This window comes from Aphelocoma coerulescens, chromosome 24 (assembly GCF_041296385.1).
Source record: "Aphelocoma coerulescens isolate FSJ_1873_10779 chromosome 24, UR_Acoe_1.0, whole genome shotgun sequence".
Classification (NCBI taxonomy): Eukaryota; Metazoa; Chordata; class Aves; order Passeriformes; family Corvidae; genus Aphelocoma; species Aphelocoma coerulescens.
The window spans coordinates 5,837,895-5,852,530 of record NC_091037.1 but is presented as its reverse complement, the minus strand read 5'-3'; the positions used below and the strand labels follow the sequence as shown (position 1 = coordinate 5,852,530).

The 14,636-nt window shown below is 50.9% G+C and overlaps 1 protein-coding gene across 3 annotated transcripts in view; it reads left to right on the top strand.

The window, feature by feature from the left end:
* KIRREL3 (kirre like nephrin family adhesion molecule 3) overlaps positions 1 to 14,636 on the top strand; it is a 348,792-nt gene that overhangs the window by 114,354 nt on the left and 219,802 nt on the right. The window lies entirely within an intron of this gene.

Here is a 14,636-nt window from a genome sequence, read left to right as displayed (position 1 = left end):
GGAGCCGCCGTGCTGCAGCTGGAGGCAGGTCTTGGATGGGAAAGACCAACGAGTTGATCAAAAAGAAGGGAATGCCACAATTCTTCTGAGAGCTGCTAATTAAAGGGTTTAATCTCAGGTTGTTTGCTGGGAGGCACGAGGAGGGGCTGGGAGGGGAAATGCCTTTGTTTGGCCACCACAGTCCTGAGTGGAGATGGGCAGGACAAGCTCTCCTGGAGCTCAGGTGAGACCTGGGAGTGGAGATGGGCAGGACAAGCTCTCTTGGGGCTCAGGTGAGACCTGTGGGTGGTGGGAAGGCAGGGCCGGTCTCCCTTGCTGTACACCCCACCTCCCCTTTTTACCACCCCACCTCCCTCAGCTGTGGGAGCTCCCTGGAGCCTGCAGTGGGATGGGGGGAAGCTCTTTGCAGTCCCTGTGTTTCCTCCTCCTGCTGGTACTGAAATTCTTCACATAACCACAGCTTATGACCCCGTCCTGCTGAATTTTCATGAGGTGCTTGGCAAGCTGCGGTTCTTCAGCCAGTGCGCCTACTCGGAATAAAATCCAAGAGACCTTAAACCTTGCTCTTAATTTTTCACTCCCTGTTAAAATTGCTACATAAGGATATTTGAAGAAGTCATTGCCCCCTGCGGATATTATCATTTAATCTTTTTTTCCTTCTTAATAAAAGCCTGGCACAAAAGTCACTCGCTGAAAACAACCGCGTCCTGTGCTGCTGGTGCCTCGCTACAGTACTTTTTAAGATCATAGCTCATAACCAGAGGGAGAGGTCTCTGCGGAGGGAGTGAGGAGTAACTTTCTGTTTATAGCCATTTACCTTCAACTGTAATGTATTTAAGAAGGAAAATTGCCACTTAGACTTGCAAAGCAAATTGGCTTGTGTTCAGTAATGGCTTTCTAGTGTCTGTCTAGGAAAGGTCATCCTGGAGACTTCTGCACTGCTCAACTCGGAGCTGGTGGCCGGAGGGACGTGGCGTGGCCCCGAGCTGGCGTTTCCTCCAGCTATGAAGAGCTCAGCACCACCCCTCTCAAGTCTGCCAGGTTTCTCCATGTTCTCCATCCTGGCTGGGATGCAAAGCTCTCCTTGGTGTCTCCTTATGGGCACAGGAGCCTCCCAGCATGGACCCCCCCAGCGCGTGTGAGCTCTGTGTCCCCTCTCCTCCCCCATTTTGCAGAGGCATCAGCCTGCGTGTCCCACTGCAGAAAGGGCCCGTGTTCCACCTTAATGCTATTAACCATCGCCTTGGCAACAAATACAGATGTTGTGTTTGCAGTAGCACCGTTTCACAGGTCCCCGAGGAGTCTTTACCCTTGAGTGCGTTTAGTGATAGCGAAACCTAAGCAAACGTAAAACAAGCAGGTTGGAAAAGAGGCACTGGCCTTTCTGGCTCCAGTCGGGCTCAGAGTGCAAATTACCAGGTGTGGGAATGCGGCTGAGTGTCAGCCCAGGTGTAAATCTCCCCCACTTATCCATCCCCACAAGTGTAAAACAGGCAGCGTTACCAGCTCATCACAGCCGCTGTTGTGGCAAGGCTGGCACAGCAATTATCTTAATAACTTCAATAGCAACAGCAGTAATGGGAAATGCAGCTCAGTGTGCGTCTGAGGTATTCTCACCTTTATCAGGGATCAGGCTGGGGCAGCAGCAGGAGACAGGAGAGAGGTTTTGTTATCACTGTGTGAAGCAAAACCATCTCGAGTAGTTGTGGTTTGGATTGTGGGCGTCGGCCTCGAAATGCAATCCAGAAATCCCTGCTCGGTGCCAGGTGCCTGGTGTTGGACACTTTGGAGAAGAGGCTAAAAGCTCCCTGAGGGCTGGAAGGCAGGGACAGGAGGGTGATGAGGGTGCTCAAACCCAGGCTGTGACAGACGTAATCCTGGGAACAGGGACCGAGTCACGAGGGCAGTGGCAAGAGCTCGGATTTAACGGGAGCCCTTGTGTCAGCACATTAATTGGACAGGAGAAACTTCCAGTGGTCCAGCAATCCACCTCTGCCTCGGGACACAGCAGCCTGCCTCTGTTTCTCCCTCATCTTTAAGCTGCTTTGCATCCCCCCAGTCCTTCCCTGAGTTTTCTTCTCATCCCACGCCATCTACTTAAACCTGATGAAGCAAAAACTGGCATCACCTCACATTTCCATAATTTTCCTTGCAGTGATGCCCTGATTCCACCTGTCCATCTCAGCCCAAACGGCAGCCAAAGTACATTTCCTGCAGCATGCACTGGCAAACTGTGGGATGGCCTCTTCCTTCTTCCATCAATCCATCCTTCACAGCTCCATAAAATGATCTCCCTGGTTTCTGGAGGCCGTGGCATCATTAAATTTGAGCACAGGCAGACCTGTGCAGCTGAATTTGGGTTGGAAAGGGGAGATTTGTGAATGATCCCTGAAAAATATTGAGGAAATGTCCTTGTCATCGGCCAGAGGAAGGAGTGTCACAGCAGGGGTTGCTCATGGGTCCTGCTAAAGGGATGCCTGGGGCTCGTTACTGTGGATACAAAAATGCTGCTAGCAGGGATTTTCTTGCTATTTTTTAAGTCCGTGAGAGACTTTTCTCTCTCACAGAAGATGCAGCAGAGTTCTGTAAACAACCAAACACCTGCAGCCTTGAAAAGTCTTGTTTATGGGACAGTAGAAAAATATTTTGACAATGGATGTTTTAGGATTTTAGCCAATCACCCCAAGGGGTGGCTGGTCCTTTGTCCAATTAGACTATGAAGAAAAAAGTCTATAAAAGAGTTTGTAAAATAATTAAATGAATCAATCTTGCTGCACAATTCCTGCCTGCTGGATCTTCTCTCCTCCTCCCTACAGCTGCAGGACACGGTGATACACCCTAGGGCTTAGGGCGTGGTAATACGTTATATAGGGAGTGAATCTGGGAGGTCAAAGTGCAATGGGGGTGTTCTGGGCTTAAGGGAGAAAAGAAGGAATAAAACTTACTGGAATTGTCTTTTGTCTCTGGAGATTCCGGGCACGGCAGGCTCAGAGGACAAACTTCTCATGGGAGGCGTTCCCTGATCCTCCGGCGCAGCGGGGGCTCGGTGGAGATGGTGTTTGTTCCCCTGGCACATCTCCTGTCTGTGGCACCGACTGCAAACCAACATCCTGATCAGAGTTTTCCATTTACTGCACTTAACGTTTCTTGGGCTCTGTGTCATGACCTGCGCTGGGGTTTTTTGGGAGGAGAGCCTTGCCTTCCCCTTTCCCGGGGCACAGGAATGAGGAACTTGTGCTGAGGGGGGAAGAAGTTTTATATTTTGTGGTTTATATTCTCTACCTCCAGCGAGAAGAGGCATTTCCCTTTACCCAGCCTCTTTTTATGTCTTGCTTTTTTGTTGCTGTTATTTTGGGTTTTTTCATGTTCCTTTTTGCCTTTAACAGTGAAGTCTCATCATCCCTTGTCAAGTTTTGTTGAGATTCACCAAGAAATTCAAAAGTACTTAGGAGACACTTGATTGATGGACCAACAAGGCTGTCAAAACAGCTTAAGGAAATGAGGGTGAAACTAAAGATAATAATTAATGAAACGGATAAGAAGGAGAGAGGCTGGAAGGTTTTCCAGCTGCTAGATCCAGTGGGGATCATAAAGGATCCAGCACCTGGAGTAGAGACTGTAGAAAATGAGCTGAGAGGTCTTCTGCTGAGAGCTGGGAGGCAGACAAAGTCTGACATTGTTTTCATCAGCTGCCAAATACATTTTTTAGGGAAAAAAGGCAGAATATTCCACTAGAAGACACTTTGATTGATGTACCTGGAGAGCTGTTACACCTTGGTTTCCTCTGCAAATGGGTCTTGGCTGCTGGCACCTCTTTTCTGTGATGCAGAGGCTGTCAGAGCTCTTAGGAAGGTGACACAGAGGCTGAGGGAGCCCCAAATCCCCCAGGGATTAATGGAGTAGTGTGGGAGACTGACAGGTACAACCCTGAGGATGGTTAAAAGCAAAGGTGGTTTGATGTCAGATTTTTTCCCCGCCAACTGATTATCTTCTGATCAAGGATGAAGGGCTCTGAGATAGCCAAAGGCAATGCAGGTTGTTCTGGCCCCTGCAAGCTGACGGATCTGAGGTTTGGGGAGACCCCAGGGGGCTGCAGCGGGTCTGAGCAATGCCCCTTCCAGCCAATCCCTTCCTTGACTGGCTGAGCCTCTCCTGCTCCCTGAGGGCTGGGTCTGCCTTGTACAGCTTAAAAGAAACCAGAATATTTTCTCAGCACAGGAAGGACGTGGAGCTGCTGGAGTGAGGCCAGAGGAGGCCATGGAGATGCTCCAGGGCTGGAGCCCCTCTGCTCTGGAGCCAGGCTGGGAGAGCTGGGGGTGCTCACCTGGAGAGGAGAAGGCTCCAGGGAGAGCTCAGAGCCCCCTGCAGGGCCTAAAGGGGCTCCAGGAGAGCTGGAGAGGGACTGGGGACAAGGCATGGAGGGACAGGACCCAGGGAATGGCTTCCCAGTGCCAGAGGGCAGGGCTGGATGGGATCTTGGGAAGGAATTGTTCCCTGGGAGGGTGGGCAGGCCCTGGCACAGGGTGCCCAGAGCAGCTGTGGCTGCCCCTGGATCCCTGGCAGTGTCCAAGGCCAGGCTGGACACTGGGGCTTGGAGCAGCCTGGGACAGTGGGAGGTGTCCCTGAGATGGAACAGGATGATCTTTAAGGTCCCTTCCCACCCAAACCATTCCACAAATCTGTGGTTTGTGCATGTCCCAAGGTCTGGGAAGTGAGGGCTCTCGTGGGCAAGGACAGAGGCGAAGCAGCAGAGCTCAGGTAAACACGTGAAGGAGTGAGATGGGCTGGCTGGGGATGGCACAGGAAGGTGCCAGAACCAGGACTGTCTTGGTTTGGGGCTCGGATGCAAACGTGGGGGTTCTGCTCTGGCTGCTTTGGCTTTGCTTTTCCCTGAAACACTGATGAATTCTTTTGGTTTCTGGGAGACCAGATGGGAATCCCAAAGCCTTGGCCAAGTTTTACAGGAGGAGCCTCCTGCCCTGGCTGTGCTGCACAGCCCTGCCTGGTGCTGCCTGACGAGCGTGACAGGGCCTTTACACCCAGCACCTGTGTTTATAAATATGGAGAAATTGTCTCAAGCTGGTCAAAACACAATTATTTCATTTTCTTGCCCATTCAGGATTGTTGTTGTTTAGGAATAAATTGCCGCTGCTGATTTACAGGAGCAACAAGGACAGCATGAAATGGGCTCAGTGAAGTGATTTTGAATTTCCACTACAATTACTCTTCTTTTCAACCATATGATTCCCTTTTGCTCACATGCACCAGCCAGGGCCGGGTTTGTTGTCTCGCTGCTGCCCTGGGAGCTCTGCCTGCCCTCGCTGTGCAGCAGCCCCGGGCTGAGCCTGCACAAACCAACCTGACGTGCTAAATTGCACTTTGCTTGAGGAAGCTGGCACAGAAGGTGCATCCCAAAATCCCACTGTGCTGGCGCCAGGGGATGCTGATTCTCTGGCTTCAGCAGTGAAGTCAAGAGTGAAGACCCTGGATTTGTTAAACCGGTTTTGTATCTACTGAGTAAATTCCTCCTCTTCTTATCCCTCAGTTTCTCTCCCAGTATGCCCTGGGTGAGGTCTTCTGGCTCCACACGGAGCTCCTCACCAAGCCCATGTGCTTTTCTGGGTGATCCAAGGCTTTGCAAGCTCACACAGATGGATGATATTTGCATGTCATCATTAAAACTCTTTGTGGCCCAAAGGGCCCCAGGGAAGGGGCTGCAGAGTTGGCAGAAATTCATCTCCCAGGGCCTTGTGTGGCCTCCTCCAGCTCGTTGAATGTCCCCAGGGTCACACCTGGACATGGGCTAAAAATTCCATGTTCAGGTTGGTGAGTGAGGAATCCTCTCAGGGGTCTCGGAGGAAAGGGGCAACTTACGTGAGCAGAGGAATAATCTGTGGGAATTCAGCTTTCCCTGCTGTTTCTTGGATTAGTCTGGTATTGGAGAAGGGAGCAAGTGTTTGTTCCTTTGCATCTCTTGGTCTCCCTTAAGTCTCTCCTTCACCTGTACCAGTGAGCTCTGCAGAATCCCAGAATGGCTTGGGTTGGAAGGAAACTTACAGCTCATCCAATCCCACCCCCTGCCACGGGCAGGGACACCTTCCACTATCCCAGGGTGCTCCCAGCCCCATCCAGCCTGGCCCTGAAGCCCAAAGGCGCTCTCCTGACCCTCCCATGGCACCGGGATGTTTGGATGGCATTGCTAATTCAGGACTATTTTCCCTTCTTGCATTGTTTAATGAAAGGTGTGTGCTGAGGGACCTGAAGTTATTAACAAACCCTGAGCTCGGGTAACAGCACGAGCACAAACCCACGCCAACGACGCTGAGCTCTAAATAGTCTAATAAATGTGAACATCTTGGGTAATGTGATTTATTATTGACAGCATGAATAGGAAAATAATAAAACAATATAATGACTCTGCAAGAAAAGTGAGGGGGGTTTATTATTGTTCACCCTTGGAAGGGTGTTTACAAGGCAGGAATGAGGTCAGACTTCTAAAGAGAGCCCACAGATGCCAGATCTCAACCTCGTGCATGTGAGGAGATGTAATCCCCTCTTCCCACAAGTTCATTTGCGTGGGGAATTGGGCTCCCCAGTTTCATTAGCACTAATAGACCCTGCCTGTCGCCGAGTGGCTCTGTGAATATTGGACTGCCAGCTGCGATGGGGAGCTGGAGCTGCACAGTTTGACAGGGAAGTTGTTTTTCCACACCTGGCAAAGGGAGCGATGGGGGTTGGGAGTGGGATTTGTTGGTTTAACTCAGGCTAAGAGATGGGACTTGGTGGGGCTGGGGCTGGAAAAGAGGGGTGTCCAAAATGCTGCGGTGGTTTTGGTGAGAGGGAAACTGAGGCACAAAGGGTGATGCAGCCAATCTGGGATGGGGCTGTCGGTGGGAACTCGGGCTCCATCCAGGGATGGTCCCTCAGGACACAGCCTGGCACAGGTGTTAGCAGGGCACTGCTATTGACACTGGCACCCCAACACCTCCTTTTCCTTCCCTGCCAGTTACCCCTGCGAGTTTCCAAGATCCTGCTGTTTTTCCCAGGGATAACTGAACCCGTCATCTTCCCTCTGTAGTGCCTGGTGCATCCAGAAACTGAGGGAACGGCTGGAGCTGTGCCAGGGGAGGGTTAGGTGGGATATCAGGAAAAGGTTCTGTCCCAGAGGGTGCTGGGCACTGCCCAGGCTCCCCAGGGAATGGGCACGGCCCTGAGGCTGCCAGAGCTCCAGGAGCGTTTGGACAGCGCTGCCAGGGATGCCCAGGGTGGGATTTGGGGGTGTCTGTGCAGGACCAGGAGCTGGACTGGCAGATCCTGTGAGTCCCTTTCCAGCTCAGGATACTCCATGATTCTGTGCTTCCCAACAAATATCCCATCTGTGGTTTTATTTAGCATTCTGTTTCTTGCCCCACACGGCAGCACTTCCCGCAGGCAGGACTAAACATCCCTCATTTTCCTCTTTATTTTACATCAGCTCAGCTCCCCTCCAAGCCCAATTGGATTTTTCATTACTGTGGCAGGTTACGATCCTTTGGTTACTTTTCCTGTAATTTTCATGTTTTCCTTTTAATATTTCTCATGAGATTGAAAGCTTGGGATAAGAGGTGGGAAGCTTTCGCTCAGCACGTTAGAGAGCAACCTCTGGAATTTGAATGAGGTGAGAGATGCCAGGGCTGGTGGCTGTGGAGATGAGGGGAGGTGATGGAGCTGAGCTGGGGAAGCTGCAGTGCACGAGGAGCATCCACAAAAACACCATTTCTTAAGGCCCAGCAGTGCTAAATCTCTGCGCCTCTCCGACAGCTTCTACTGCCATCAACATCTCCCGTGCTTTTCAGCGAAGTAATTCTTTTAGATGCTTCAAATATAGATAGATTTTTGTGTATAGAGGGTTGGTTTTTTTTATTTATATAAATATATATATATCTACTGTCAGCTGGCATTACAAAGAGCATAAAGCACTTCTCCAGCTTCTGCGTGTTCAGCTGGGCTGGGATCACGTCGCGGGAATGAGAGGAGAAAGGAGCCAAACTCCAGCGTTTCCCCTCAGCAGGGGACACCTGGGGGGTCCTGCTGTTGGAATGGCTGTGGGATGCTGCTGGTAGCTGTGGGATTTCAAGGAATCCCGGATGCTTTGGTAGGGAATGTGTGTACCTGAGCATTTACAGCCCCTTATTTCCCTCTGTATGAGCAAGAAAGCACTCTGGGCTTTTTTCTCGAATTACTTTGCCTGGAGACTGCCAGCTTCTCTGCCTGCATCCCTCTGGGAAGCAGGGGCTTGTGGAACTCCTTTTTATCAGCAAATTAGATAATGGCAATTGTCTTGATGATCTTTAAGGTCCCAGCCCAGCCCATTCCACAGTTCTACGATCTTACTTTAGTGTCATTAAGTGCTGGCAATGACTCTTAGCTTCCCCCCTCTCCCGTGGCAGAGAACATCATTTCACTTGGCTGCAGAGCCTGAGCCACAGAGGGATACGGTGTCGGTCCACAGGAAATCTCAGCCATGGGACCCAGATATTGCATTTAGATGTAGTTGCTTTCATTAACTCCCTATTTTATAGCACTCATCAGTCTTTCTCCCCTGCCAGAAAGTCTCAAATGTACTGAGGAATATTCAGGCCTCTTTTGGCAAGCGTCAGAGATAAGTGGATAATAAAACACACCTTGAAAATATTCTCCATCCTATTATTAGCCACTTTCTTATTATACTTGCAAAGAAAAATTTCCAGTTATAAAGCAGCGCACTCCTCTGTATTGTCAGTCCATCGTGCTGAGACACTCGCAGAGAAAGTCTTTCAATAATATTCTCACTATTGTTTGTTGATTGGCTCCATTAATCACTTTTCACAGCCTCAGCTACACATTTCCATGAGCATGCACAGTTTAAACCCTCCTCCCTCCCCGCAGCCTCCTTTTATGCTCCCATGGAACTTTGAGGATGCCTAAACCCCTGCTTCAGCAGGAATGAGAGGAGACAGATCTGCAAAGCTGCCTGCTCTCCTTTTAGCGAGAACAAAAGCTCCCTGGAATAGCAACTGTTATTTACTCATCTCTCATCAGCAGATTTGACCTAATTTTGCTCTTCCCATGCCTTTGTTTCAAACACCTGGTTGCGGCATCGCCGGCGGATCCGGCTCTTTTACCGCGGCTGGATTTACTCGGTGGGGGAGGCCGGCACCTCCTGGAAAAGCTGAGCCTGGTGGCCTGGATGAGCCTTGCAGAACAGCCCCCAGCATTTCGCTTTCGGGAGCCCACGAGAGCCTTTCCTTAGCATCCCGAGGTGCCCACGATGGGTGCTGTACCTGGTGGGTGCTGGGCAGCGGTGACCGCTCAGCCTCTGGCACGGCTCTTCAAGCTCAGTTTGTCTCAGGTGAGGGCACCTGACTGCCCATCCACTCCTAAAAATACACCCAGGCCACGATTGGGAGTGATCCCAGCTCAGGTAAGGGCTGCTGGTGGGCACCCAACAGGTCGTGTTTGCAGCAGCCCCCAGGGCAGGAGCTCTGACCACACCTTGGAAGCTGCCCGGAGGAGCTCAGCCACAGATTTGTCCTGGCTTTCCATTTAAAATAGCCTCCAGCCCTCCTGTGCCAGCGAGGAGGCAGCGGGAAGGGAGATGCACTGATGAGAAATGCAGGGGCCCGAAATTCATTTTTCAAAGATGGCAGCAAAGCCAGTGATTTATCTGCTGTCACCGCGGTCCGAGCAAGCCTTCCCCACCAGGTGAGCGATGCACGAAAGGTAACTCAGCAAACACAAAATACAACAAAGCCCTGTCAGGCTTTTAGATGACTTTTATTTTGAGCCCTGAATGTAATTAACAGCACTGACTTGAGAAAAGTAATGAACTCTCTCCCACGTGCTCTCTGGGATCTCTTAGCCAACTTCCCGTGCTCTTTGCCTCGTGCATTCCCCATCAGTTTTCCCTCTGTCATCTCTGATTTATTACCTTCAGAGCAGGATCTTCATCCCCGGGACTCAGCATCTTGGAGCTGTCTAAGAGAGACCTTCGATGGCATTGGGACAGAGCCGCTAGCTCAGACAGTGTTACAGTTTTTGGAAGTTCTGGGTCCCTTGAGGCACTCATCCATCCTTTAGGCAACCTTCTCCAGGGCTAGCTGGCCACAAATGTTTCCAGCAGATGTTTTGGCTCTCTTAGAAAAGTTCTGTGCCATGGAACTCCACCTTTCCTTCCCTTCATCCATTTGGGACCCATGGGACATTCCAGCCAGCACCGCCAACTCTGCTTCACCTCCCGTTTGCACAGGGCAGTCAGAGCCCTGCCTGCCCGCAGCCAGGGAGCTGGAAAAAGCTTCCCAGGAATCTGGGAAATCAGCACATCCAGGGTGCAGAGAGGAGACACTGTCCTTCCAAACCGCAGGGCTTTAGGTGGTTGTGAAGCAGAGGTTTATAAAGGAGCTGTGCAGACGGGAAGCGGGATGCTCGTGGAGGCTGGAGAGGGACCCGGCTCCACAGTTGGAGTGTGCACCTAAATCTTGTGGTGCAGCCCTTGGGGAGGCATAATTCTGCCTCGCTGGTTTTGGATCTGCAGGGTTTGTGCTGATGGCAAGCTCGGCACAGGCTTTGTCCTCTCTCCCCATGGTCCTTCCAGCAGCATGAAGCTTTCTGCAAGGCATGCCCGGGAATGGCGTGTCCAGGAGGTGAGGGAGGTGAGCCCGGCTGGGAGGAGGTTGGCACATCTAATGCACAGCCCTGGCCAGAAGGGAAGTCCAGGGTGTGACTGTGCTCTTGTCGAGTTGTAGGAAGTGGGGAGAGATCCAGGGTGTTCAGAGGTCATGGCCAGTGTAAAATGTTTTAGTATTAAAGGTCTTTTCCAGTTGGTCCCTGCTGCTGAAATTAGGGTCTGACTCTCAGAAATCCAGGTTAGTGTCTCCTTTTGGCTGCATCTTCTGTGCCCAGGGAGGTTGTGGAGTCTCTGTCTCTGGAGATACTTAAAACCCACTTGGGTGTGTTCCTGTGCTACCTGCTCTCTGTGACTCTGCCTTAGCAGGGAGGTTGGGCTGGATGATGTCCAGAGATCCTTTCCAACCCCAACTGTTCTGGGATTCTGGGATTCCCAGCGCAATGCAGATAGACCAGCTGAAAGTCTCGCTGGAAAATAAATTATTTAGTGCACCCTCAAATAAAACCAGGGGTCTTTGCTCTCATATCGTTACTGTTTTCTAATAAAGGTGCCAAGAAACAGTTCTGCCTCTGGGGTCACTGTTGGTGCACAGAGATCACTCACTCTCCAGGCAGACTGGGAGGGAGCTGCACGAGCCAGGGCTGCCATCCTCGCTGGGTCATCCCTGGTCAACAGCTTAGCTGGGAAATCAATCAGAAAGCTCAAGATGCTGTCAAATAAGGCCGGTAATTCTCTCAGTTGTACCCAGCAAATAATGGGAGTTTTTATACATCCACACTGGGCTTTTTCAACCAAAATTGAGAAAGTAATCAACTGCCTGTGTGTGGCTTGAAGGAAACTTCCAGAAGCTGGCCGTGGTCTCTGCTCAAATTTTAGATTATTTTAACCACAGTGCTTTTCCCTCAATCCCTTTTTTTTTTTTGGGGGGGGGGGAGGGCAGTTTTGGGTGGCTGAGTCATTCTTGACCTCCTGCCTCGAATTCTCATGGTTTGTTACTGCTTGTCGTTAAAGAGCTGCTGTGCTCTACACCAGAATCGATGCAGTTCAGGCCCAGGGAAATGAATCCTGTAGCCAGTCAATTCTAATCACTTTGGGAGCCTTCTGAGTGCAGAGAAGTTCTATAAATGCAAGCAGGGCAGTGAGATGCACGGGCTCTTTCCAAGTGCCCAACAGGCGTGGATGGTGATTGCTATTGAAAACCTTCCACCTGAGGCTTGGCTTCATTACCAAAATTATTTCAGAGGTTCCCCAAGACCTTCTTTCTTCCACCTCAGTGGCAGCACAAGCTGGGGTTGTGCTGGGCTCTTCTAATGCCACAAATTTGGTTATTCCATTTAATTACATCTGCTGAGAGGTGCCTGTGAAAGGAACAGGTCCATGTACACCCTATTTGCCTGGATTTAATGGAAACTGTAGTTCTGAGGCCTGATGCTCTCTGTTTTCCTCTTCTCTCGCTGTGTTGGGTGCAAAGCCTGCGCTGAAGTTTGGGTTCCTAAAGCAGATTTTGGGCCTTTATTGCCCTACTCAGTCAAAAATCTGGAACAACCCTGCAGTGCCCCATTACCTTTGACATAAAGGGTCTGGAGTGACAAGACAAGAGGGAATGGCTTTGAGATGAAAGAAGGATAGATGGGATTTTGGGAAGAAATTCTTCCTTGTCAGCATGGTGAGGCCCTGGCACAGGGTGCCCAGAGCAGCTGTGGCTGCCCCTGGATCCCTGGCAGTGTCCAAGGCCAGGTTGGAGGGGGTTGGAGCAGCCTGGGCTAGTGGAAGGTGTCCCTGCCCATGGCAGGGGTGTGGAACGAGATGTCCTTTAAGGTCCCTTCCCACCCAAACCATTCTGGGATTCTGTGCTGAAGTTTGGGAGGTACCTGCTAATTTATTAACGCTCCACTCACTTTTATTAATGCTCCTAATGTGCCACTGACAGAGCCAGGACTTTGGGAGAGGGGATTGTTTTTATCTAAAGGAAAGGTGATATTTTACTCTGAAAAGCAACACAAACCAGCGCGAGACTCGCGATAAATCATGTGCTCAACATCACCCGCCTGCGACGGAAATTAATGGGAGTTGCAAGGCGAAATTCCCCATCATCTCTTGCAAATCCCGACTGGAGTTTGTGTTCTCAGCCTCGTTGCTGTGTGCAGCCCGTGCTCCCACGCTCGTTCTTCATGGAAAAAGGGCCCTCCAGCAGCCTGTAAAGTTTATGACATGACGGAACCAACCGGAGCTAAACTGTGAGCTTTTTGTCACCGCCAAACGCGGCCACTCCGGGGCTCAGCGGGGACCATGGGCTGCGAGGGGGAAGCAGAGAAAAAGCAGCAGAGTCTTCAGTCACTCACAAAATATGCAGAGCTGGTTTGGAGCGAGGCAATAACCTTGGAGTTGCTCTCCCGACTCTAATAACCCAAATGTTCGAGGCACTGGGTTGTAGCTCATCAGGAACGGAGCTCCTCCAGCTCAGCGTGCTCAGCACCGCGCCGGAGCACCGGAGTTGGGAAAGGTCCTTAATGAAGCATTAATTCATCCAGCAGCGCCTGCCGGGCCTGCTGCTCACAGAGGAGGCCACACGGCGTGTCTCTGCTGGAGGAACTTCTCCTGCTTTTCCTTTGCCTTCTCTTTCTTCCCTTTCAGGAAGGCACCGTCTTTGCAGGTAACGAATCAAGCGCAGGTGGCAAATCACCAGATCCTGCCATGCCCATGGCTGCTGTAAAAAATTTAAGACATCAGGTTCTGTGAAACTGCCTGTAATGAACCATCTCCTCGTTACCTGCAAGGAACGCGACGTGGGAGGCTTCTCTCCCTGGCACACGTGCACACTCCCTCTTCTGGAGTCATCCCACAGTGGCACTGGGGCTTTTAAAACCTCTTTGATTTCTTCTCTCAGAACGCAGCTTCTGCTCAGATTTCTTAAAACTTGAGGAGGACATAGGGGCTCTTAGCCCCAGAAGCACCACATCTCAAAGGCCATGGAGTATTTTCCTATTTATCGTATTTTCCTGTGGGCTTCTTGAACCCTGGTGGTACAGCAGAGAAAGAAAAGGTCAAGCGAAAATGCCTAGAAATACAGTGAGGAGAAGTCACAGAATCATTGAATTCTGGAATGATTTGGGTTAGAATGGAACTTAAAGCTCATCCAGTCCCATCCCCTGTCAATGGCAGGGACACCTTCCACTGTCCCAGGCTGCTCCAAATCCTGTCCAGCCTGGCCTTGGGCACTTTCAGGGGTTATGGGACAGCCACAGCTGCTCTGGGCACCCTGTGCCAGGGCCTCACCACCCTCCCAGCCAAGAATTCCTTCCCAATATCCCACCTGACCCTGCCCTCTGGCACTGGGAAGCCATTCCCTGTGTCCTGTCCCTCGATTCCTTGTCCACAGTTTCTCTCCATCTTTGTTGGCTCCTTCAGGCCCTGCAAGGCCACAATTCAGTCACCCCGAAGTTTCTCTCCTCCAGGTGAACACCCCCAGCTCTCCCTTTCCTTCCAGCAGAGCCACTCCATCCCTCTGCTCATCCTGGAGCCTCCTCTGGACTTCCCAGTTTTCTCTTCCTGGGGTTTCTTTTCTCATCTCTCCTCTGTAAGGACGCTGTGTGCATGTGGTGGAGATCGTTGAGTAAACGGCAGCATATGGGATTAGGATTTCTCCCTTTAATAATGGTTGAGCTGATAGCAGATTGTGTTCTCTTTTTTCTACCTCCCACAGAAAGTAAGCTGGGGGTTTTTTTAGCATGGGCTTTTCAGCAGGAGCTGTCTGCTTTCCACCAAACATTTGAGCATAGCAAAGAAAGAACATATTGCTAATTTTGGCCAAAATTTGATGGCTCGCTTTTAGACCAAGCATTCCTTGCTCTTCAGACCCACCAGCTTGGAGCATAAAAAGGGGATGTGGTGAAATCCTCAGTGCCTCCATTGTGTTCTGCTGCACTTTCTCATGGAAGTGAATTTCCCAGTTAGCTGTAAACCTCTGTTCCTGCTCCCCTCCATGAATTAT